The 26,626-nt window shown below is 41.4% G+C and overlaps 1 long non-coding RNA gene across 1 annotated transcript; it reads left to right on the top strand.

Moving 5' to 3' along the window:
* Positions 1 to 3,233: 3,233 nt before the first annotated feature.
* LOC132385141 (uncharacterized) lies at positions 3,234 to 19,676 on the top strand. Its single transcript, XR_009509094.1, has 3 exons — positions 3,234 to 3,314; positions 19,209 to 19,287; positions 19,576 to 19,676. It is a non-coding gene; the product is annotated as an uncharacterized LOC132385141 (long non-coding RNA).
* Positions 19,677 to 26,626: the final 6,950 nt, after the last annotated feature.

Below are 26,626 nucleotides of genomic sequence, written 5' to 3'. Positions count from 1 at the left end.
ATGAGGTAGGTATTCATAACTTCATGGACTGTTCAGAGATCTGACGGCATCTGAGATCCTACCTCCTGCCCAATGGTTATAATGAGGGGAGGTCATGTCCCAGATGGTGAGGATTTTGAGCCTTCCTGTTTGTTAGACACATTTGTGTTTTGGAAATGAATGTCGGGGGAATGGTTCACAGGTGACACAATGACTGGTAATGAAGTGAGGAGAGTAGTTTCAGCTGCAGGATAACATTGATCAGGTAAAAAGCATATGTCAGTTGTGGGCAGGGCAGCAACAGACTTTAAATTTTAACTTTATCCAGTGTGACTAGTTAAGGAACATCAAGTATCACAAGCAGCTTATCTCGAAAAATGCATGGATGACTGCTCTGATCATGGTAATCTTCTCACTGGAGCTTTTTAGTCAATTCTGAGACCCCTAATTTTGTTCAGGATGCCGATTATTCTTTTTGGCAGTAGAGATGAAGTGTTTGGGAGAAGCTGTCTGTATGGTAGTTACTTCATTATGCAGATGAAACACACTACAGGTACTAAACGGCAGCTGTGATGGCAGTAAGTCTTCAAGGTGCTGGATGGAAGAGGATACTTAAATAGATTGCTTTTTCTAGAGGGTGTCAAACTGAACTAAGTAAGATAAATCTGGAATTTAAGAACTCCTGTTCTTCCCCAGTCTGCATAAATGTGACTCCAGCCCTAGACGAGTACAGCTGATTCATAACTGTCTCCTGACAGTTGCTGTGACTGGAGTACACATCTCATGGTCCCAGAACATGATCAGGAAAGCTTCTTTCTGAGAGAGTAGGACTATGTACATTTACACTCATGTCATTCTACATCTGCACAGTAGACAGCACACTGACTGGTACGGAAGCTGATCTGCACCGGGCAGCAAGCTTCTACAACGGGTAGTCAAAACTGCCCAACACTTTCCTGGCACAGCTTACCTGCCATCAGGAAAATATACACAGAGCGGTGCCAGAAGAGTGCTTGTAACATCATGAAGGCTTCTCTTTATTTATTATGTTTTCTTTCTGCTGGATCGGATCAGGAGTAACAATTATTTTGTTCTCCTTTACAACTTGAGTACTGGAAATGACATTAAACAATCTTGAATCTTGAAATAGTTCAGTAAGTCCCTTGCCAAAAGATGATCACAAATGATTTGCTCTCCTTCAATGAACACATCCCGTGACTACAAGCTATGAAGTAGTGCACATTGACTTCAGAAAGCACCTTCATGCTTCTTCCCTATCACAACACAATATTGCAGTATCAGTAGTGGGTAGCAATTGACTTTATGTTTCAAGTTTATCCAATACAAGGCAATTTGACTAGACAAGGCATGTACCTCATTGTTCCCAGCTGCAATCAGTAGTGACGGTTCTGATTGAGTGATATAGCTGCAATTATGCTACGCACGAATGCCCAAAACACTTTACAGGCAATTGTGCATGTCTGTAGAGAATGAAATATGTTCGGCAATTTATGCAGAGAAAGCACTCAGAACAGGAGTGCAGTGTTTACCAAATAATCCATTTGTTTGGTGATCCTGTCTGAGGGATATATATCATCTTAGACCCTGTTGACAAATAACATAGAATGTAGAATATAAAACGTAGAGCAGAACAGACACAGCCCTTTCTCTAGTCAGAGCTTAAACTATAGTTCTGGTTAGAATAGCTCTTCATTTACATGTGATTCCTTATATTGCAGCATGTATAAACCAATGGAGAAGCAAAGACAACTTCTACCCCTCTGTTGGTGATTCAGATTCAATTATTTATCACACGTACATCAAAACAAACAGGAAACTGCATAATTTGTGTTAACAACCAATAGGTTGAGTGAGCTATGGTTTTTCTCTTTGGAATTAAGGACGATGAGTGATAACTTGATAGAGGTGTACAAGATGATAAGAGGCATGAATCGAGTGGACAGTCAGAAGCTTCTTCCCAGGGTGGAAATGGCTAATATGAGGGGATATAACTTCAAGGTGTTTGGGAAAGTCTGGTGGGGATGTCACAGGCAGGTTTTTTACACAGAAAGTGGTAGGTGTGGGAACACACTGCTTGAGGTGATGGTAAAGGCAGACATATTAGATCAGCACATGGATGATAGAAGAATGGAGGGCTATGTGGCAATGAAGGGTTAGACTGTTCTTGGAGTCGGTTAAAGGGTGGGCACAACATCATGGGCTGAAGGTCCTGAACTGTGCTGTACTATTCTACGTTCTATGTTCTATATTCTACCCAAAACAACTTAAGGATGTGCTGGGGGCAGGTCAAAATTGTTGCCACACACTGGGCACCATCATAGCATGCCCACAATATTCATAACAAGAAAATAAATGAACAACAGCAGAAACAAGCCTCCGATCCATGAACATAGACAGGGCCAAGTGTACTTTACCTTCCTCTGTAGCTTTTGCGCTTATATTCTGCAATTTGATTTGGTTTCCTTTTACTGCTTTAGTACAGTCAATGTTTTGGGCCAAGACCCTTCAGCAGGTTGCCCTGAATAATAGGGAGTTGAATTTCTGAAATAGTGTCATGGCAGCATCTATTCCATCACACCAGCAGATTTCAGATTCAAGATAAGATTAGATTATTATTACATACAGTAGAGAACTATGAAATTTTTTTCTGAAAGAAGCTCAGAATTAATAATATACTGTCTATAGTAATAATAAATACAGCAGAAAATGCACAAAACTAACAAAATGGTGCAAAATATAATAAAACAAACTGAGATAGTGGGAAGAGAAATTCTAAAATGACAATAATAGAAGAGATAGAATTCAGGGTCCAAGAACCTGGCTGCAACACTAGATTCATCAGACATCTTTCAAAATTAAGGCTTCAACTGAGTTCAAATATTTAGTGGCATTGCTTACTAGTTATATTTTTCAATTTTCATCACTTACTGGCTTACTTTAATGGAACACTTTCTTTAGCACACCATCCATCATTAATGGCCCCCATCGCCAAGAACATGCCTGTGGTGAACTACATATACCTGTCTGGACACACCTCTCTGCTGACTGCTCCTGTGGCTCCTCCCACAGACCCCTGTGTAAAGGCAATTGGGGCACTGCTCCTCCCTTAGTCTTCAACATGTCGTGCTCTTTTTTTGCTGTTAATAAAAGCCTATTGTTCACTTCCAGTCTCCTAGAGTTATAGATGGTGCATCAATGCTCTCTTCTCATTGCTTCCATTAGGGAGCCGGTACAGGAGTCTGAAGACACACACTCGATGCTCCCCTCTACCACCAGATTTCTGAACAGATGTTGAACTCATGAACACTACCACAGTATATTTTCTCTCTTTATGCATTACTTAATTAAGTTATGTTAAAAATATTTCTTATTGTAATGTATAGCATTTATTAGTACGTATTGCATTGTACTGCTGCTGCAAAACAGCATATTTCATGATATATGCCAGTGATATTAAACCCAATTCCGATTTTTACTGATCATTCATGTAAAACTCCCCAGACCCTCTCCAAAGCCAGCAAATCCTTTCCTAGATCTGGGGCCCAGAACTCCTCACTATACTCAGAATGCAGTCTGATGAATGTCTTACAAAGCTTCAGCACAGCACTAGAAGGGGTGTGAGTGGTTTGCCTCTGAACCTCTGTCTGGCGCTGTGGCACCTGTAACAAGGGGGTAGTTCCAGCCACAGCTGTTTGTCCACCCTCCACACTTGGCAAGGTGACGATCGCCAGATACACAAGAGTGGGGATGCACACAAAGTGCCGAAGGAACTCTGCAGGTTAGGCGCCATTGTTGACATATCGGGCTGAGACCCTTCATCAGTATCCCTTGTGCTTATACACAAGATTGGGCCCTCTGAGAGCCTCTACTGTGCTTTGAAGTCATACCTCCGAAAGTGCCTTTCCCATCTCTTTCAGGAGATTTTAATGCACTTTACATTAGCTAATTGTAGGCAACGTGGTAACCGAGATACACAAAACAAGCTCCCACAAGGGGCAATGCTATAATTGTTAAATATTCTGTTCAGTAATGTGAAACAGGAGCTAAATGTTGTCCAGGGCAGGGTTCAGGAGCAGCCATCGGGCTCCTGGACAGGCTTCACTCGCCTCAGTGATGAACAGACCGTTCAGCCTGTGGACTCTGCAGCTCACGCTCTGTCTATTATTTGTTTACCGTTTTAACAATTTGCACGATTTGTCCTCTTTTGTACATTGGATGTTTGTCAGCCTTTGTTGTGTGTGGCTTTTCGTGGGTTCTGTTGTGGTTCTTTATTTTCCTGTGGCTGCCTGCAAGAAGATGAATCTCAAGGTTGTATTTGGTATACGTACTTCCGTAATGAATTTCAACTTTGAGCGATAACATCTTCTGTTTTTGTTTAAAGTCACTTTGTAAGATCTTGCAAATCAAACAGAGAGTAGGTATGGGCTTGGTTTAATATCTATTTGAAATAAAGGGTTTCCAACACTGCAGTATCAGAATGTCAATCGCAGATCTGTGCTCAAGTTTCCAGAATGGATCCTGAACGCAAAAGTTGTTCTCAATTACTTTGGCAGCCCTCAGCAGGGACCCTTCTCATCTACGCAGGCCTTGGTGGGCCATGTAAGATAGGACGGGAAAAAATGGCTTTGGGATAAGTGGTGCAAAGGGGAACACTCCCAGTGCCAGTGGAGGAGCTGAAATATGGAAAACACAGATCTGCAGACAGTGACATCGCCATCTGCGAGTCAACTGAATAGGTACAGGGTACAAAATGTCTCCAGACTGTACAAAGGTTGCAGATTGTGTTGCCCTGTATTGACAGATAGAGTAAGGAGGTACATAATGATGCTCACAGTGGTTAGATGTATGACTGATGTATTAGGCATTTGTATATCCTGCTGGCCCACCATTGAAGGCATCTTCAAAGGTGATGTCTTAAGAAGACAGCATCCATCATTAAGGACCCTCACCATCCACAACATGCCCTCTTCTCATTGTTACTATTCTCATTGTCACTATTGAGGGAGGAGGTACAGGTGTCTGAGGGCCCACACTCAATGTTTTAGGAACAACTTCTTCCCCTCCATTTTCAGATTTCTGAACAGACCATGAACCCATTTATTATGTTGTTTTAGTTACGAAACATAACAGTGGTGATGAGGAAGTTTTAAACGAACCTGAGATGATTACCTACCTGTTGAAATGCAGCGAGACACTCACATTAAAAAAACAGCGCAGTGAGAAACGTCAAGTTTAAAAAACACAGTGCAGCATACTTACTTCACAAAAGGAAAGGCAATTGAGTAACAAAAAAGGCAGAAAACTGAAGAGTTCATGGGTTCACAACCAGTGAATTCCAGGTAATAATAAACATTAAAAAAGAACAGAAATGGCTAGGTACATTGGAAAGATTGACACATTTGATTACACAAAAAGTAACTGGCTGATGTATACTGAGCAAATTGAGCAGTATTTTGAAGTAAAAGAAATAGGCAATGAGAAACAAATACCAATTTTTCTGAGGAAATTGTATTTAAAGGCATACAGTTTGCTGAGAAGTTTCAACCAAACTAACCAAAATCAGCTTTGCTGATATCATGAAAGTAATGAAGGACCATTCAGAACCAAAACCGTTGTTGATTGCAGAACACTTTAGGTTTCATAAGCAAAATCAAAAAGAAGGGAAGTCCACTTTAGTGTACGTATGTGGCTGATTTGAAGAGATTGTCTGAGTACTGTCAGTTCAGTGATAGACTTAACGATGCACTGAGAGATTGTTTAGTTTGTGGAATCTCACAAGAAACCATTCAAAAATGGCTCCTAACTGAAGCACAGCTCACAGTTAAAAGAGCAGTTGAAATTGCCGAATCGATGGAAACAACAGACAGAGATGCAATTGAGTTGCACTCAGGAATTAAAATGAGCATAAGCAAAATAGCAATTTGTAAATGGGAACCGGCCTGGCTGAACAAATTGTATTACTGCTGTGATAGTGGTTCACTTACAGCATGTAATAAAATAGAATTCATACAAAGAGTATGTTGGACAATCACAAATAAATAGACTGCACAGGGAAGAGAAAAGGATAAAGGATGAAAATTCAAGTTGTAGTTTCAAAAAGAGCACTAACCTGCATGCTGTTAATAAAAAAAAATCCAAAAATGATGACAGTGACACAGGACTGAGTAGCCTTGAGATTTCTAATGTGAAAACTAATAATAGACAAGCAATAAGACTGCGCTCTGACAATGCCAGCAGAACACACTGACCACAGGGTTGTTACCTCTCAACCATCAGGCTCCTGAACCAGAGGTGATAACTTCACTCAACTTCACTCACCCCATCACTAACTCTTCCCACTACCTATGGACTCACTTTCAAGGACTCTACATTCCATGTTCCCAATAGTTATTTCTTATTTCTTCTTCTTCTTCTTATTTTTTTTCTCTTTTGTATTTGTACAGCTTATCTTCTTTTGGACACTGGTTCTTTATCAATCTTTGTTTGTGTGTAGCTTTCTGGTTCAATTCTGGTTCTTGGATTTACTGTGAATGCCTGGAAGAAAACAAATCTCAGGGTTGTATATGATGAGATATATGTACTTTGATAATAAATTTATGTTGAACAAAATGATCCCTTATCAAGCACTTATTCTTCTTCATAAATCCATGTGAGCCTGTTCCTTCCTGTTATTATGTTCTATATGCCTGGTTTCTCTTCCTTAATAATGGATTTCAGTGTTTCTCCTGCTGTAGATGTCGGGCTAATGGTCTATAATTCCATGCATTTCCACTCCCTTTGCTCTTCCAAGTGTAATTATGTTCACTACTTTCAAAGGCTCAAAAGATCAAAATAAATGTATCATTAAAGTACACATATGCCACTGTGTACAGCCCTGACATTCATTTTCTTGCAGGCATTCACAGTAAGTCCAAGAAACACAACAGAATCAATGGAAACCTACAAACAACACTGATAAACAACCAAAGAATACAAACTGCAAAGACAAAAAGAATGAAAGAAGAAATTAGTGCATAAATAATACTGAGGACGTGACTCTTTGAAAGGTGTGAGTCGAGGTGTAGAATCAGCTCAGTATTGAGGTTATCCATGGTGATTCAGGAGCCTGAAGGCTGACCTGTTCCCGAACCTGGTGGTATGGGACCTGAAGCTCCAGTACCTCTTTCTAGTCTGAGCGAACCATTCTGGAATCCACAGAGGTTCGAAATGAAATAATCTGATTGGAGTTATATTCTTAGTTCATATGCACCACCCCCTTTCTGACAGACTCCTGCCATCCAGTGCCCCTGTCTTCAGTCCCTCAGCCGAAGGCTCTGATACAACTTCAGGGCAAATATTATGCAAATTGATGCTACTGTCACATTCTCCCAATCACAAGATTCAACATGCATTAAAAAATCCATTGACAGATACAATTTATGTTACAGTTTAAGCTCACAGGTAAGAAAACATATAAGGGTGAATTCTTGACTAACATTGAACATTTAAGTGTGGAACTGCAGCTGCCCTGATGACACAAACTTACTGCCTTGTTGCTGAATAAAGCTCTGTATGAGTGTAAGCCATGACACATCAGTTTATTCTATGATCCAATGAAGAACTAAATCAGCTTCAACAGGGCTATGAGCAGGACATTCTGTGGCAATGGCTGAATACCTGACTGCCCAGTCTTGTCCAGGTTCTATAACATGTACATGTGGAGTTTTCACATTCATTCATTTGTCACATGTACATTGAAACACACAGTGAAATGTGTCATTTGCATTAACAACCAACAAAACCAAAGGATGTGCTGGAGCAGCCCACAATTAAGCTATTGAGTCCATTGAGTCTGCTCTGCTACTCCATCATGGCTGTTTTCAAGGGTTCATTTATTATCAATGCATGTGTCCATTTACAACTCTGAAATTTGTCTTCTCCAGATAGCTACGAAACAAAGAAAGACATGCAAGTCATTCAGAGAGAAACATTAAGTCCACCCCACCCCTGCACAAAAAAGAACAGCAACCCTCAAACCCCCCCACACAAAATGGAAAACGAACATCAACCCCTAAAAACAACCCTTCCCCTGCACAAAAAAACTGACAGAACGCAAGAGAACATCAACACTCAAACACCCTCCCCTTGCACAATAAAACAGAAAAGGAATGGGTGATCAAAACACAGAATATAACAACCATAAGTCTGAAAAAGTCCACAGTGCAGAAATGCAATAGTCCAATCCATCAGTGCAGAACCATAATACCATCCTCCAATATCACCGACATTCATCGAAAGAGAGGGACACCACATGAGGCAGAGAAACCTACCCACCTGTCACAGCAAGGCGCACAGCGATTGGCTGCTCACAGACTCCTTCTCGGCAGTGTTCAGAAGGAAGGCAGTCGGTGATGAACTCTCACTCGCCTTCCACATTCACCTTGACGTCTCAATCTTCCTTGATGCTTTAATTGAAAAATGGAGTCGAACATTGGCTCGCGCCTTGTCTCGAAGTTTCCTCATATTGAGGCCGTCTAAGTACATGCTCACTTCCCAGAATCTTCTCAGAGATAGCTGGATCACTCAATTGATCTCCAAACTATAAATCACAGGCTCTAACAGACCTTGAAACACATTGTAAAAGAAGTGAAAAGAATATTTTCATGAATGATCTGGAAGATGTCGACCTGAGAGATCATTGTACACTGGCGCCATCTTCACCAGATTGATTATCCCTCTCAAACCCATTTTCCTGGCTTCTCCCTGTAACCCTGAGTATTCAAGAACCTATCAACCTCTACCTTAAATATACCTAATGACTTGGCCTGCACAGCCATCCATGGCAATGGATTCTACAGATTCACCACCCTCTGGAGAAAGAAATTTTTCCTCATCTCTGTTCTAAATGGACATCCCTCAATGCTGAGGCTGTGCCCTCTGCTCATAAACTCTCCCACTATAGGAAACACCCTGTCCACGTCCACTCTGTCGACATAGGCCTTTCAATATTTGATCAGTTTCAAGGAGATCTCCTCTCTTTCTTCTAAAGTCCTGTGAGTACAAGCCCAGAGCTATCAAACACTCCTCAAATGTTAACTCTTTCACTCCTGTTAATTCCTTTCAGTCCTGTATTCTTGTGAACCTCCTCTGGACTCTCTCCAATGTTTGTATATCTTTTCTTAGATAAGGGGCCTAAAATTGCTCACAATAATCCAAGTGTAGTCTGACCAATATCTTATTAAGCCTCAGCATTAAAACCTTGTTCTTATGTTCCAGTCCCCTCAAAATGAATGTTAACATTCCATTTATTTCCTTACCACTGACACAACCTGCAAGTTAACCTTCAGGGAATCCTGCACGAGGACCCCCAAGTCTCTTTGCACCTCAGATTTTTAAACTTTCTCACCATTTAGGAAATAGTCTACACCTTTATCCTTTCTGCCAAAGTGCACGGCCATATACTTCCACACATTATATTCCACCTGCCACTTCTTTGCTCATTCTCCCAATCTGTTTTAAGTCCTGCAAGCACCTTGCTTCCTCAACACTACCGGCTCTTCCACCTATCTTCATATTATCTGCAAACTTGGCCATAAAGCTATCAATCCCGTCATCCAAATCATTGACATATAACATGAAAGTAGCAGTCCCAACACAGATCCCTGAGGAACACCACTAGTCACCGACCACCAACCCGAAAAGGCTCCCTTTGTTCCCACTCTTTGCCTCCTGCCATTCAGCCACTGCTTTATCCATGCCAGTCTTTCCTGTAATACCATGGGCTTGTAGCTTGTTAAACACCCTCATGTGTGGCACTTTGTCAAAGGCCTTCTGAAAATCCAAATAAACAATATCCACATTCTCACTGATACCAATGGTAAGATGGCCTGGATGGTGGAAGTTCATGATGATGGATGCTGCTTTCCTGCAACAGCTCTCCATGTAGATTAATCTGACCAATCTCTCCTCAGAATATTCTATATGCCTAGTTTCTCTTCCTTAATAATAAATTCCAGTGTTTCTCCTGTTATGGATGTCAGGCTAACTAGTCTATAATTCCCTGCATTCCCATTTTCTCTTTTCTTCCTAGCACAGTTACATTGCAGTGTTCCGCTTCATTGCCTCGTAATGTTCTGCTTCATCGCCGAAACATCACCACCCTAGGCCACACTTAAAACTTGTTGGACCTGTAAATTCCCCTTAATATCACACACCTCTTGGTACTGTGTAATGCTTCATTTATCATTGCTGAGTCAAAATCATGGAACTCTCATCCTCCAGAAGAGTAGAAGTTCAAAGAGAATGGTTCCTCAACGGCATCCCCCGGAGGGAAAGAAGTACTGAAGTAATAAATGTAGGCATTGGCAGTGATACCTATTTCCAACAAGTCTTTAAATTAAATGCTTAAGTTCAAAAGTTAATAGTGAAGTATATATATGCCACCATATACTACCCTGAGGTTCATTTTCTTGCAGGCATTCATAGTAGAACAGAGAAATACAATAGAATTAATGAAAAACTCTACACAAAGACTGACAACACTAATGAGCAAAAGAAAATAAACTGTGCCAGTACACAAAATGATCAACTAAAAATAACAACACGTAACTAAATAATACAGAGAACTTGAGTTATAAAGTGAGCCCATAGGTTGTGGAATTAGTTCAGTGTTGAGGTGAGTGAAGTTATTCCCTCTGGTTCAGAAGCCTGATGGTTGAGGGGTAAGAACTGTTCCTGAACCTGGTGGTGTGGCTCCTGAAGCTTCTGTACCTCCTTCCTGATGGCAGCAGTGAGAAAAGAGCATGGCCTGGGTGGTGGGGATCCCTGATGAAGGATGATGGTTTGCCTGCAGTGGAGCCCCTAGAGCAAATGACTGATACTCTGAAGCAATGAGAACACAACCTCAAATTTCAAGAATTAAGTTTATTTAATACATGTAGATCAAAACATACAGTGAAATGTGTCCATAAGACCATAAGACATAGGAGCATTTGGCCAATTGTGTCTGTTCCATGATTCAATTATGACTGATTCTTTTTCTCCCCTCCTCAGCCTCACTCTCCAGCCTTCTCCCTGTATCCTTTGATGCCATGGCCAATCAAGAACTTAGCAATCTCCAACTTAAATATACCCAATGATCTGGCCTCCACAGCTGCCTGTGTTAACAAATTCCAGAAATTCAACACCCTCTGGTTTAAGAAATTTCTCTGCATCTCTGTTTTGAATAGATGCCCCTCTATCCTGAGGCTGTGCCCTCTTGTCCTAGACTCCCACACCAAGGAGAAACATCCTTTCCACATCTCCTCTGTGTAGGCCTTTCAACATTTGAGAGGTTTCAATCAAATTCCACCCTCCTTCTAAATTCCAGCGAGTACAGACCTAGAGCGTCAAATGTTCCTATGGTAACCCTTTCATTCCTGGAATTAGCCTTGTGAATCTCCTCTGGACCCTCTCCAATGGAGCATATCTTTTCTTAGAAAAGGAGCTAAGTTGCATTTGCCTTCCTCACCACCAACTTAACCTGCAAGTTAACTTTTAGGGTGTTTTGCATAAGGACTTTGCATCTCAGATTTTTGAATTTTCTCTTCATTTAGAAAATAGTCCACACATTTATTTCTCATACCAAAGTGCATGACCATGCATTTTCCAGCATTGTATTTCATTTGCCATTTCCTTGCCCATTCTCCTAATCTGTCTAAGTCCTTCTGCATCCTACCTGTTTCCACAACACTGCCTGCTCCTCCACCAATCTTCATATCAACTGCAAACTTGGCAACAAAGCCATCTATTCCATCATCTAAATCATTGATATACAGCATAAAAAGAAGTGGTCCCAACACCGACCCCTGCGGAACATCACTCGTCACTGGCAGCCAACCTTTTATCCCCACTCGCTGCCTCCTACCTATCTGCCAATGTTCTAACCATGTTAGTAACTTCCCTGTAATACCATATGCTCTTAATTTTTTAAGCAGCCTCATGTGTGACACCTTCTCAAAGGCCTTCTGAAAGTCCAAATATACAACATCAACTACATCCCCTTTATCTATCCTACGTGTAACCTCCTCAAAGAATTACAACAGACTTGTCAGGCAGGATTTTCCCTGAAGGAAACCATGCTGACTTTGTACTATCTTGTCCTGTGTCGCCAAGTACTCCATAAATACATCATTAACATTAACCTCAGAATGCTAGGGTGCAATTCATCTGGCCTCGGTGATTTATGTACCTTTTCAGCTTTTGGAGCACCTTCTCTCTTATAATGGGAAGTGTGCTATTGCTCTTCTTTCACACACTACAACATCAGGCACACTGCTGGTGTCTTCCACAGTGATGACTGACGCAAAATACTCATTTAGTTCATCAGCCATCTCCATGGCCACCATTATTATATCTTTAGCCTTATTTTCTAGTGGTCCTACGAGGGGTGATTGATAAGTTTGTGGCCCAAGGCAGACGAAGTCAATTTTAGAAAACCTAGCACATTTATTTTTCAACATAGTCCCTTCCTACATTTACACACTTAGTCCAGCGGTCGTGGAGCATACAGATCTTGGACCTTCAGAAAGTGTCCACAGATGGGTGATTGATAAGTTCATGGCCTAAGGTAGAAGGAGATGAGTTATACAGCTCTCGTTTCATGCACACGAAGTTCAACTCTGAGTGATTATGCAGAAAGTTTGAAGTTAATAACTCATTTCTGTCTACCTTAGGCTGCGAACTTATTAATCACCCCTGATGAGTTATTGCTGCTTTGCTGACATCCCTGCCAGCATCTCCTTCCAATTTACTTTGGCCAACTCCTCTCTCATACCACTGTAATTTCCTTCACTCCACTGAAATACTGCTACATCAGACTTTACTTCCTCCCTATCAAATTTTAAGTTGAACTCAATCATATTGTGATAACTGCCTCCTAAGGGTTCTTTTACCTTCAGCTCTCTAATCGCCTTCAGTTCATTACATAACACCCAATCCAGTATAGCTGATCCCCTAGTAGGCCCAACAACAAACTGCTATAAAAAGCCATCTCCTAGGCATTCAAGAAACTCACTCTCTTGAGACCCATTACCAACCTGATTTTCCCAATCTACCTGAACGATGAAATCACCCATGACTACCATAACGTTGCCCATTTAACATGTCTTTTCTATTTCCCATGGCAAGCTGTGATCCACATCCCAGCCACCGTTGGGAGGCCTGTATGTAACTGCCATCTGGGTTCTTTTACCCTTGCAATTTCTTAGCTGAATCCACAAGAATTCAACATCTTCCAATCCCATGTCTCATCTTTCTACTGATCTGATGCCGTTCTTTATCAGCAGAGCCACACCACTCCCTCTGCCTACCTTCCTATCCCTCTGATATAATGTGTAACCTTGGACATTCAGCTCCCAATTACAACTATCCCTCAGCCACGACTCAGAATGGCCGACAATCATACCCAACAATCTGTAAAAGTGCAAAAGATCATCCCTAATGCATTGATACTCACCCTGCTGGCTGTATTTTTGCCCTAATGCCTGCCTGTCCTTCCTGACAGTCTGACTGCACTCTAACTTTGCTTTTTTTTTAACCATCTGTCCTATCCTGAGTCCCATCACTCTGGTTCCCACCTCCCTGCCAAGTTAGTTTAAACCCTCCCCAACAGCTCTAACAAACCTGCCTGTGAGAATAATGTCCCCCTTGGGTTCGGGTACAAACCGTCCCTTTTGAACAGGTCATATCTCCCTCAGCGGAGATCCCAATGACCCAAGAACCTAAAGCCCTGCCCCCTGCACCAGCTTCTCAGCCACACATTTATCTGCCAAACCATCCTGTTCTTACCCTCACTGGTGCGTGGCACAGGCAGCAATCCAGAAATTACTATCCTGGAGGTCCTGTTGCTCAACTTTCTACCTAGCTCTCTAAATTCACTCTTCGGGACCTCTTTGCTTTCCTTTTCTATGTAATTGGTACTAATATGTACCAAGACATCTGGCTGCTCTCCCTCCATCTCCTAAATATTGGTGCAGCCAGAGGAGAGCAGGGGGCAGTCCACAAATGTCACCAGACATTCCAGCACCAATATAACGCAGCATGTCCTTAATGCTCAGAACAAAACTGAAGCAGCAGCAGGAAGCCATTGGTTTTCTGCAGAATGATGCCCAGTGTCAGGGTATTCAACTGTATGCAGCTTAGTGTTAGCATCACAAGGGGGCGCCCTGTACCAGCAACTGGGCAGTCAGCTGCTGAGGAGCAGTGGTCTGCACTGAAGTTCCATTGTTAGAGTGAATGTGAAAATCAAGTACTTGTGCTCTGTCTAATCTTCCACAACTCACACAAAATGCTGGAGGAACTCATCATGTCAAGAAGCACCCATGAAGGGTGATAAACAGTTAACATTTTCGGCTTAGACCTTTCATCAGGGCTGGTTGGGAAGGGGGAAGAAGCTAGAATAAGGTGGTGGAGGCAAACATGATAGGAGTGTTCAACTGGCTATTGGATAGGCACGTGAATGTTCAAGAAATGGAAAGAGTGGCCTGTGATCAGGGTTCAATTCGCACCACTGTCTGTAAGGAGCTTGTACTTTCTCACCATGGGTTTCCTCCAGGAGCTCTGGTTCCCTCCCACATTCCAAAGACATAGTGGTTAGCAATTTATATTGGCTACCCCCAGTACCTCCACAGACTGTGTTGGTCATCGCATTTCACTGTCTGTACTCTGTCTTTAAAAAGTATTCATCCACACCCCCCGGAACGTTTCATGCTTTATTATTTTACAACTTTGAATCAATGTGGATTTAATTTGGTTTTTTTGACACTGATCAACAGAAAAAGAGTCTTCTGTGTCAAAAGAAAACCAATCTCTACAAAGTGATCTAAATTAATTACACATATAAATCACAAAATCATTGATTGCATAAGTTTTTCACCCCTCCCCTTCAATATGACACACCAAATCATCATTGGTGCAGCCAATGGTTTTAGAAGACATGTAATTAGTTAAATTGAGATCACCATGTGCAGTCAGGGTGTTTCAATTGATTGTAGTAAAAATACACCTGTGTCTGGAAAGTCCAGCTGCTGGTGAGTCAGTATCCTGGCAAAAACTACACCACAAAGACAAAAGAACACTCCAACACTTCCGTGAAAAGGTCATTGAAAAGTATAGGTCAGGAGATGGATAAAAGAAAATTTCCAAGTCACTGAATATCTGTTGGAATATATTTAAGTCAGTAATCTAGAAATGGAAAGATTATGGCACAGCTGTAAATCTGCCAAGAGCAGGCCGTCCTCATAAACTGAGTGACCGTGCAAGAAGGGGACTAGTGAGGGAGGCCACCAAGAGACCTGTGACAACTCTGGAGGAGTTACAAGCTTCAGTGGCTGAGATGGGAGAGACTTCGCATACAACAACTGTTGCCCGGATGCTTTATGGGAGAGTGGCAAAGAGAAAAATACTGTTGAAAAAAAACTCACATGGAATCTCAGTTAGTTTGCCATAAGGCATGTGGGAAACCTTGAGGTCAGCTGGAAGAAGGTTCTATGATCTGATGAAATCTAAATTGAGCTTTTTGGCCATCAGACTAAACACTACGTTTGGCGTAAGCCAAACACTGCACATCATCAAAAACACACCATCCCTACTGTGAAGCGTGGTGGTCCATGCATCATGCATTGGGGATACTTCACTGCAGCAGGCTCAGGAAGGTTTGTAAAGATGGAGGGTGAAGTGAATCCAGTAAAAAACAGGGCAATTCTGGAGGAAAACCTGATGCAGTCTGCAAGAGAACTGCAACTTGGGAGAAGATTTGTTTTCCAGCAAGATAATGACACCAAGCATACAGCCAAAGCTACATAGGAATGGCTTAAAAACAACAAAGTTAATGTTTTGGAATAGCCAAGTCAGAGTTCAGACCTCAATCCAATTAAGAATTTGTGGCTGGACTTGAAAAGGGCGGCTCACTCACAATCCCCATACAATCTGACAGAGCTTGAGCAGTTTTGTAAAGAAGAATGGGGAAAAATTGCAGTGTCCAGATGTATAAAGCTGATGGAGACCTATCCAGACTCAAGGCTGTAATTACTACCAAAGGTGCATCTACTACATATTGACTTGAAAGAGCTGAATACTTATGCAATCAATTATTTTATGTTCCATATTTGTAATTAATTTAGATCACTTTGTAGAGATTTGTTTTCACTTTGACACAAAAGAGTCTTTTTCTATTGATCAGGGTCAAAAAAGCCAAATTAAATCCACTGTGATTCAATGTTGTAAAACAATAAATATGAAAACTTCCAAGGGGGTGAATTATGTATATGTGTGTGTGAATACTTTTTATTGGCATTGTACATGTGACAAATAAAGCTAATCTTAAGAATTAATTTTGTTTTGTGTGTAGGGATTAATTTAGTTGGGCATTTGATTATTAATGTAATTGGTTCAGCTCAACATTGTGTTGTTCTGTGGAACATCAATACAATGTGAGTTGTGCTGAGTTCTGGGGGTGTTGTAGCTTCATTCCTGGCATTTCAACTTCAACCAAGAAGGTGGGAAGAGGAGAGAATTTCACATAGGCATCAATCTACTGTGATGTATCTAGACCCTCTCACCTGCAAAGATATCACTTTATTCAAGCCAATTAAGCCCACTCAGCAAATTCTTCCTTGTAATAAAAACACCTCAAGCTCTGGCAACATTCTCGTACATCTCATAAGCCCTTCAAATGCTGTTGCATCTCTTCTGTTAAATGGTGACCCAAGGTGACACTACAGGTAAAGCTGCTGCCACAAAACGTCAATGACTCCGGTTCAATCCTGACCCTGGGACCTCGGTACTACCTGTTTGCATGTTCTCCACATAGCTCTGGGTCCTCCTTTTTCCTGCCACATCGCAAAGACAAATAGATTATTATAAATTATCCCTCAGTGGTATTAAATATCAAAAAGGAGTTGATATGTATGTGAGAAAAGTTAGCATGAATACCATAAAGTAAGGAAATATTGTTTATTCCTCTCCATTTATACTGCCTGACCTCCTGAATTCCTGTAACATTTTGTGTGTGTTACCCTGGATTTCCAGCATCTGCAGAATTTCTTATGTTTATAAGGAAAAGGCTTGTGTTCATGTTGACAGCCAAAGACTCTTTCCCAGGGTGGAAATAGCTAATATGAGGGGGCATAATTTTAAAATGATTGAGGAAAGCACAGAGGGGATGCCGGAGATAAGATTTCTACACAGAGGGTGGTGGGTGCATGGTACACACTACTAGGAGTGATGGGAGAGGCAGTTGTATTTGGAACATTTAAGAGGTTTTTAGATTGGCATGTGGATGATAGAAAACTGGAGGGCTATTTGGGATGGAAGGGTTAGATTGATCTTAGAGTAAGAAAGGATTTAGTGCTTTCGTGGCATGTATGATGAAAAAGCTCTAATCGGGCTTTCAGCTGGGTACAGGTATTGATTATAACTGACATTTCGATGACAAACTCTGCCATCTCCTTCAAGGATATTCATCATCCCTGATGAAGATGGCAGAGTTTGTCATTGAAACGTCTGTTATTATCAATACCTGTACCCAGCTGGAAGCCTGAGGAGAGCTTATTGATCTCAGAGTAGGTTAAAAGATCAACACAACATTGTGGACCAAATGACCAATACTTTGCTGTAGTGTTCAGTGGCACTTTAATAGGCACCTCCTGTACCTAATAAAGTGCCCACTGAGTGTATGTTCATGGTCTTCTGCTGCTGTAGCCCATCCACTTCATGGTTTGAGATGTTGTGCTTTCAGAGATGCTCTTCGGCACACCACTGTTGTAACGTGTAGTTATTTGAGTTACTGTCACCTTCCTGTCAGCTTGACCAATCTGGCCGTTCTCCTCTGATCTCTCTCATTAGCAAGGCATTTTTACCCTCAGAACGGCTGCTCACTGGATTTTTTTTTGTTTTTCGCATCATTTTTCTGTAATCTCTAGAGACTGTTGTGTGTGAAAATCCCAGGAGATCAGCAGTTTCTGTGATACTCAAACCACCCTGTCTGGCGCCAACAATCATTCCACAGTCAAAGTCACTTACTCCCATTCTAGTGTTTGGTTTGAACAACAACTGAACCTCTTGACCTTGTCTACATGCTTTTATTCATTGAGTTGCTACCACATGATTGGCTGATAAGATATTTGCATTAGAATATAGAACGTAGAAATCTACAGCACATTACAGGCCCTTCAGCCCACAATGTTGTGCCGACCATGTAACCTACTCTAGAAACTGCCTAGAATTACCCTTTTAAATATAACTTCCATATTTAATATTGTTTGAAAGTTTCCCTGAGATCTAGAAGGTGAAGCAACTGTTCAGCTGTCACTCCCTCTCTGAATCGAAAGTATAGTCAATGTTTCAGGCCAACATCCTTCTGAAGAGTCCTGCTGAAGGGTTTTGGGCTGAAATGTCAACTGTTTACCTTTTTCCATAGATGCTGCCCAGCCTGCTGATTTCCTCCAGCATTTTGTGTGTGCTGATCCTGAGTTTTCATGATTCTTCACTCTCCTTCATCCATTCAATGCAGTTCAAAGAATACTGGGAAGGCTAACTGGTCCCGTGGCTTGCTCAGTTTTGTCGGGGGTAGCTGCGGTTGCCTGGCTCAATGGGCCAGAAGGGCTTTATTGCTAAATAAACAAATAAATTAGCTCTCTACACTCACAGTTGTAGCCTCTTGTGTGCATTGTTGACTTTTGTCTGTTTTACCATTAATTACAATCTTTAAATTGTTGTGGTGCTAAACTGTTGAATCACTTCCCTTTATCTCTCGTTAAAAATGCTTAAAACATTCCCCTTTAAGCCAGGTTTGGGTTATCTGTCCAAATATTATCCTTTGGGCTTGGTGTTAATTTGCTCCTACCACAGGCATTCCTTTATTGTTTGGCCCCTCCCTCTTCACCATATCTAAAAAGGACCCATTTTCTTAATGAGCAGGTGTGCAGATGTACCTAATAAAGTGGCATCTGAGAGTATGCTGTGCGTTTAATGTAAGTCCCCTTAGTCGTGAGTCTTTTTGATTATGTAAGTGACTGGGGTATTCCAGAAACCTAATGCAGCAGGTTTAACCCAGGGCTATCCTGAATGTTACTTGTTCCTTCAGCTCAGTCATTGAGTGGAGTATTACATTAGGTGGGTATTTGAATATTAATTCAGAGATGAGCGTGGTAATAGGAATAGCTGCTATTATCAACTTATTCCTTCCTCAGGTAGACAGATGAAATCTCAGATAAAGATCTTTGGAGAAAGATGATGTCGGTGATCAGGGCACTGGATAGTAATAAACAGGTAAAGCCCAGCATCTCATATTAACTCTCTGTAATCTACATGTGTAAGCAAGAGGATGTGAATGCAAGCACTCCTACACAGGGTAGAAAATGGAAGATCTGGTTCAGAAAGGGAATTCACTGGAAGCAACACTGGAAGAAAATGTATCACTTACCCTTCATACTGAAGTCTGGAAAAATTAATCAAGAATGTTGATTCATATTTCAAAGTTCAAAGTACAAAGTAAATTTATTATCAAAGTATATATCCGTGTCACCACATACTAACCTGAGATTCATTTTCTTCCAGGCATTCACATTAAGTAGAAAAACACAGAAAAATCAATGAAAGACCAGACCCAACGAGATGGACACACCAGCAATGTGCAAAAGACAACAAACAGTGCAAGCACAAAATAAGATAAATAAATAGATAAATATGCAATAAATATCAAGAAAATGAGATGAGAAGTCCTTGAAAGTGAGCCCATAGGTTGTGGGAACAGTTCAGTGATGGGATGAGTGAAGTTATCCCCTCTGATTGAAGAGCCTGATGGTTTTTTTTTAGGAAGATGAGAGGTAATAACTGTTTCTGAACCTGGTGGTGTGAATCTTGAGATTCCTACTCCTTCTTCCGGATGGCAGCAAAGAAAAGAGAGCATGGTTTACATAGTGGGAGTCCTTGATGGATATTGCTTTCCTGTAACAGTACTCCATGTAGATGTGCTCAAAGGTGGGAAGGGCTTTACCCGTGATGGACTGGGCTGTATCCACTACTTTTTATAGGATTTTCTGCTCAAGGGCATTGGTGTTTCCATACCAGGCTGTGACACAGCCAGTCAATGTACTCTCCACTGCACAACAATAGAAGTTTGTCAAAGTTTTAGATGACATGCTGAATCTTCTCAGACTTCTAAGGAAGTAAAGATGCTGCCATGCTTTCTTTGTAATTGTATTTACATGCTGGGCCCAGGATAGATCCTCGGAAATGTTAAAATCTAGGAACTTAAGGTTGCTGACCCTCTCCACCTCTGATACCCCGATGTGGACTGGCTCATAGACCTCTAGCTTCCTTCTCCTGAAGTTAATCATCAGCTCCTCAGTCTTGCTGACATTGAGTAAGAGGTTATTGTAATGGCACCACCCTGCCAGATTTTCAATCTCCGTCTGATATGCTGATTCATCACCACCTTTGATTCAGCCTACAACAGTAGTGTTGTCAGCAAACTTAAATATGGCATTGGAGCTGAGCTTAGCCTCACAATCATAAGCATAAGGCGAGTATCAGGGGGCTAAACACACAGCCTTGTGGTGCACCTGAACTGATGGAGATTGTCAAGGGGGTGTTGTTGCCAATCTGAACTGACTGGGGTCTGCAACTGAGGAAATCCAGGATCCAATTGTATAAGAAGGTATTGAGGCCCAGGTCTTGAAGTTTTGAGGGGATGATGGTATTGAATTTTGAGCTGTAATCGATAAAGAGCATTCTGATATCTACATCTTTGTTGTTCAGATGTTCCAGGGTTGAGTGAAGAGCCAATGAAATGGCATCTGATGTGGACCTGTTGTTCCGGTAGGCAAATTGGAGCAGATCCAAGTCACCTCTCAGGCAGGGGTTTATTTGTTTCATCACCAACCTCTCAAAACAGTTCATCACTGTGGATCACTGGATGATAGTCATTGAGGCAGACCACCATGTTCTCCTAGGCACCAGTATATTTGAAGCCTGCTTGAAGCAGGTGGTAACTTAGACTGCCAAAGTGAGAGATTACTTGTCGTTGTGGTTGATTCTGGTGTTGCACTGAAGTTTGCAATCCTCTTCCTGGATCATTACATGTATGAGAGATGTAGAGATTATAAACATAATCAATTTTAAAGAATAATTAGATCAAGAGAAGGTTGCTTTGTTGAGAATACATCCAAAGTTCAGATCAACATTGTTATTATTGAAACAGGTACATCTCACCATATACTACCCAACATGCAAGAAAATTAATATCAGGGCAGTAGATGGGGGCATATTTGATCATAAGACATAGGAGCAGAATCAGTTTGTTCTGCCATTCCATCATGGCTGATCCCAGATACCAGATGCCAGACCCAACTCAATCCCATAACTTTTGATGCCCTGACCAATCAGGGTATGATTAATTTTTGCTATAAATACACCCATGGACTTGGTCTCCACCACAATCTGTGGCAGAGCATTCCATAGATTCACCACTCTCTGGCTAAAAAAAGTCCTCCTTATCTCTGTTCTGAAAGGTCGCCCCTCAATTTTGAAGCTGTGCCCTCTAGTTCTGGATAACCCCCGCAATAGGAAACATCCTCTCCACACCCACCCTGTCTAGCCCTTTCAACATTCAGTAGGTTTCAGTGAGAACCCCGGCATTCTTCTGAATTCCAGTGAGTACAGGTCCAAAGCTGCCAAACACTCCTCATATGTTAACCCCTTCATTCCGGGCACCATCCTTGTGAACCTCCTCTGAACTCTCTCCAAAGACAACACGTCCTTTCTGAGATAAGGGGCCCAAAACTGATGACAATATTCCAAGTGTGGCCTGACTAGTGTCTTATAAAGGCTCAGCATTATTTCCTTGCTTTTATATTCTATTTCTCTTGAAAGGAATGGCAACATTTCATTTGCCTTCACCACAGTCTCAATCTGTAAATTAACTTCCTGGGATTCTTGCATGGGGATTCATAAGTCCTTCAGCACTTGGCGTTTGAATTTTCTCCCCATTTAGATAATAGTCTGCATTTTTGTTCCTTTTACCAAAATGCATTAGCATGCATTTTCCAACTTTGTATTCCATCTGCCACTTTTTTGCCTATTCTTCCAATTTGTCTAAGTCCTGCTGCAATCACATTGCTTCCTCAACACTACCTACCCCTCCACCTATCTTCGTATCATCCGCAAACTTTGCCACAAAGCCATCAATTCCATTATCCAAATCATTGACAAACAATGTGAAAAGTAGTGGCCCCAATACTGTCCCCTCAGGAACAGTACTAATCACTGGCAGCCAATCAGAAATGGCCCCTTTTATTCCCACTCGCTGCCTCCTGCCGTCCATGTCAGCATCTTTCTTGTAATGCCATAGGATTTATCTTGTTAAGCAGTCTCATGTGTGGCACCTTATCAAATGCCTTCTGAAAACACAAGTAAATGACATCCATTGCCTCTCCTTTGTCCACCCTGCTTGTTACTTCTTCGAAGAACTCTAACAGATTTGTCAGGGAAGATTTCTGTTTACAGAAACAATGCTGACTTTGACTTATTTTATCATTAGTCTCAAAGTACCCCAAAACCTCATCCTTAATAACACTTTCCCAACCACTGAGATAAAACTAATTGGTCTATAATTTCCTTTCTGTTGCCTTCCTCCCTTCTTAAGGAGTGGAGTGACATTTCCAATTTTCCAGTCCTCCAGAACCTTAGCAGAATCAAGTGATTCTTGAAAGATCATAACCAATGCATCCATTATCTCTTCAGTAACCTCTCTCAGGATTCTGGAATGTAGTCTATCTGGTCATGGAGACTTATCCACATTAAGGCCTTTCAGTTTTCCTAGCACTTTTTCCATTGTAATAGCAATGGCACTTACTCCTGCTCCCTGACACTCACGGACCTCTGGCACACTGCTAGTATCTTCCACAGTGAAGACTGATACAAAGTACTTACTAAGTTCATCTGCTATTTCTTTGCTCTCCCATTACTACCTTACCAGCATCATTTTACAGTGGTCCAATATCAACTCTCACCTCCCTTTTATTCTTAATATAACTGAGACAACATTTAATATCCAGCTTTATATTATTGGCTGGTTTGCCCACACAGTTATCTTTTCCCCCTTTATAGATTTTTTAGTTGCCTTTTGTTGGATTTTAAAAATTTCCCAATCATCCAACTTCCCACTCACTTTTGCTACCTTATATGCCCTCTTCTTGGCTTTCTTAACTTCCCCTTGGGATTCAAGTGCAACCCGTCCCTTTTGTACAGGTCACACCTGCCCCAGAAGAGGTCCCAATGATCCAGAAATCTGAATCCCTGCTCCCTGCTCCAATTCTTCAGCCACACATTTATCCTCCACCTCATTCTATTCCTATCCTCACTGTTGTGTGGCACAGGCAGTAATCCTGAGATTACTACCCTTGAGGTCCTGCTTCTCAACCTCCTTCCTAACTCCCTGTATTCTGTTTTCAGAACCACCTCACTTTTCTCTACTTATGTTGTTGGTACCAATATGTACCACAACCTCCAGCTGCTCACCCTCCCTTTTTCAGGATATCGTGGATGTGTTCAGAAACATCATGAAGCCTGGCACCTGGGATGAAAACTACCATCAGAGTTTCTTTTTCGTGTCCACAGAATCACCCTGACTAGAATCCCCTATTACTGCTGCCATCCTCTTCAGTTCCCTATCCTTCTGAACCACAGGGCCAGGCTTAGAGCCAGAGGTATGGTCACTGTTGCTTCCCCCAGGTAGATCCCCCACCCCCAACAGTACTCAAAATGGAGTATTTATTGTTGAGGGGGACAGCCACAGGGGTGCTCTCCACTATCTGACGTTCTCCCTTCCCTTTCCTGACAGTCACCCATTTACCAGTCTCCTGTAGCCTTGGGGTGACTACCTCCCTGTAGCTCCTGTCTGTCACCTCCTCACTCTCCCTAACAAGCCGAAGGTCATCGAGATGCAGCAATTGGTTTATTGGTCAATACAGAATGTCGTCTTGGCCCTTTTACACTCTTAGTCCACAATAGAGACCCATATCAGAATCAGGTTTATCATCACTCACACATGTCATGAAATTTGTGGGGGTTTTTTTTGCAGCAACAGTACAGTGCAATTCATAAAATTTCTACAGTACTGTGCAAAAATCTTTGATACCCTAGCTATCGCTATCTGTATGTGCCTTTGACCTTTGCACAGTGCTGTAGGTACTTTGATAATAAATTTACTTTAAACTTCATATCAAAAGATTACCTTATCTTAATCTATTTATTCTTTTAAACTTCATGACTCTTATAATCTCAATAACATCTGAGGATCTAACCTGGTCCCAAAATATCGATGTAGTTATAAAGAGGGCAAGACAGCGGCTATACTTTATTAGGAGTTTGAAGAGATTTGGCATCTCAACAAATACACTCAAAAACTTCTACAGTTGTACCGTGGAGAGCATTCTGACAGGCTGCATCACTGTCTGGTATGGAGGGGCTACCGCACAGGACCGAAAGAAGCTGCAGAAGGTTGTAAATCTGGTCAGCTCCATCTTGGGTACTAGCCTACAAAGTACCCAGGACATCTTTCGGGAGCGGTGTCTCAGGCAGGCAGCGTCCATTATTAAGGATTTCCAGCACCCAGGACATGCCCTTTTCTCACTATTACCATCAGGTAGGAGGTACAGAAGCCTGAAGACACATACTCAGTGATTCAGGAACAGCTTCTTCCTCTCTGCCCCCTGGTTTCTAAATGGACATTGAAGCCTTGGACACTACCTCACTTTTTTTTTAATATACAGTATTTCTATTTCTGCATGTTTTTCAAAATCTATTCAATATACATAATTGATTTACTTGTTTATTTATTACTATTGTTTTGTTTTATTTTTTTTCTGCTAGATTATGCATTACATTGAATTGTTGCTGCTAAGTTAACAAATTTCACGTCACATAATAAACCTGATTCTGATTCTAATGTTTATAGCCTATGTCCTTACTCACGTTTAGTTCTGTTCACCCATACCTGCTCCCACAAACACTTACCTCAGCTATCTTGCAATGATTTTGTGTCAAGCTACTGTGCACCTTTAAAATTAAACTTTAAAATTATAATTTGAAAGCCAAAAAATGCAGATGCTCATGCTGTGTATTTAATATCTCAGTAGTATTGTTTGATTAAGCATACTTTGTTGTTACTTAATTCATTATGGGTTATATGTAAGCAGAGGTAATTGATATATGTCATTATGCCACCACATTTTAAAAAAATGCAGCATGCTTTCTTCACAAGAGGGGTTGAGACGGTTGAGTTAGAAAAAAGTCAGAAAACAGACAAAATTCACAGGCTCATAAAGCAGAAGTGGTAAATAGACACATTTAATTGCAGAAAAGATAACTGGAATATGTATACTGAACAAACTGGGCAGTATTTTGAAGCAAGTGAAATAGCCAATGAGAAATGAGTGAAATACAACAATCTACAAGCCACATTGGGCTTATATGTGGTAAAAACAGGAGGGTCAGCATTGTAGAGACATGACTGGCTGAGACAACTAGAACCTAATTGGAGATTCATCCTCCATTTGATTATCACATCCCCTGCAATAGAGTCAACTAAAAGTGAATTAAGAAAGGTACTGAATGATGTGACATCAGTGTCCAAGGATGGCATTGGAAAACTCAAAACATATCAAGGGTAAAATAGTGTTAAATGAATATGCCACACCCAAGTTTTGCAAAGCCCGTCCTGTTCCTTATGCCCTCTGTGATAAAGTAGCCAGTGAGCTAGATCGCATAGAGGCTGAAGGAATTCTTTCCAAGGTTGAGTGGAGCCCATGGACAATGCTAGTTGTCTCAGTCGCCAAGAAGGATGGGATTATCAGGATTTGTGGTGATCACCATCAACCCAGTAGGAAAATAGATCAATACCCTCTGCTCATGAGAGAAAAAATCTTTGCAAACCTTTCTGGAGGGAGTAGACTTGGCTGAGGCCTACCTACAGATGGAGATGGAAGAAGAGTCCAAAGTGTTTCTCACCATAAATACTCACAAAGGGCTTTATCACTATAAGAGGTTTATTTTTGGAGTAGCATCTGAACCCACTCTCTGGCAGAAAGCTATGGACCAGATCCTGCAAGGCTGCCCAGGCCTTGGATGACATCATTGTTACTGGTCAGGATGACAAGGAACATTGCCAAAATCTCAAGACAGTGTTAAAATGATGAGAAGATTATGTGCTCAGAGCACGGTACAACAAGTGTGTATTCTGTAAACCAAGCATCACTTACTGTGGCCACACCATTGACACACAAGCATTGCTGAAAAAATTCAAGAAGTGATTGCCCGAAAGGCCAAAGGGTGTGTCACAAATGAGGCCTTACCAACGTTTTGTACAACTTCAACATAACATTCCATCTTCTGTGTTCAATACAATGAGTATGAAAGCCAATTCACACAAGTGTGAATTCTGTAAACCAAGCATCACTTACTGTGGCCACACCATTGACACACAAACATTGCTGAGAAAATTCAAGCAGTGGTGGATGCCCCAAGCCCTCAGGACATGTGACTGTTGCAGTCCTTTTTAGGATTTATCAATTACTATAATAGGTTCCTACCAAATCTAGCTACTGTG

The sequence above is a fragment of the Hypanus sabinus genome, chromosome X2 (genome assembly GCF_030144855.1).
Source record: "Hypanus sabinus isolate sHypSab1 chromosome X2, sHypSab1.hap1, whole genome shotgun sequence".
Taxonomy (NCBI): Eukaryota; Metazoa; Chordata; class Chondrichthyes; order Myliobatiformes; family Dasyatidae; genus Hypanus; species Hypanus sabinus.
Note: the sequence above shows the minus strand (reverse complement) of the source record. Positions and strands in the feature narration are given on the sequence as shown.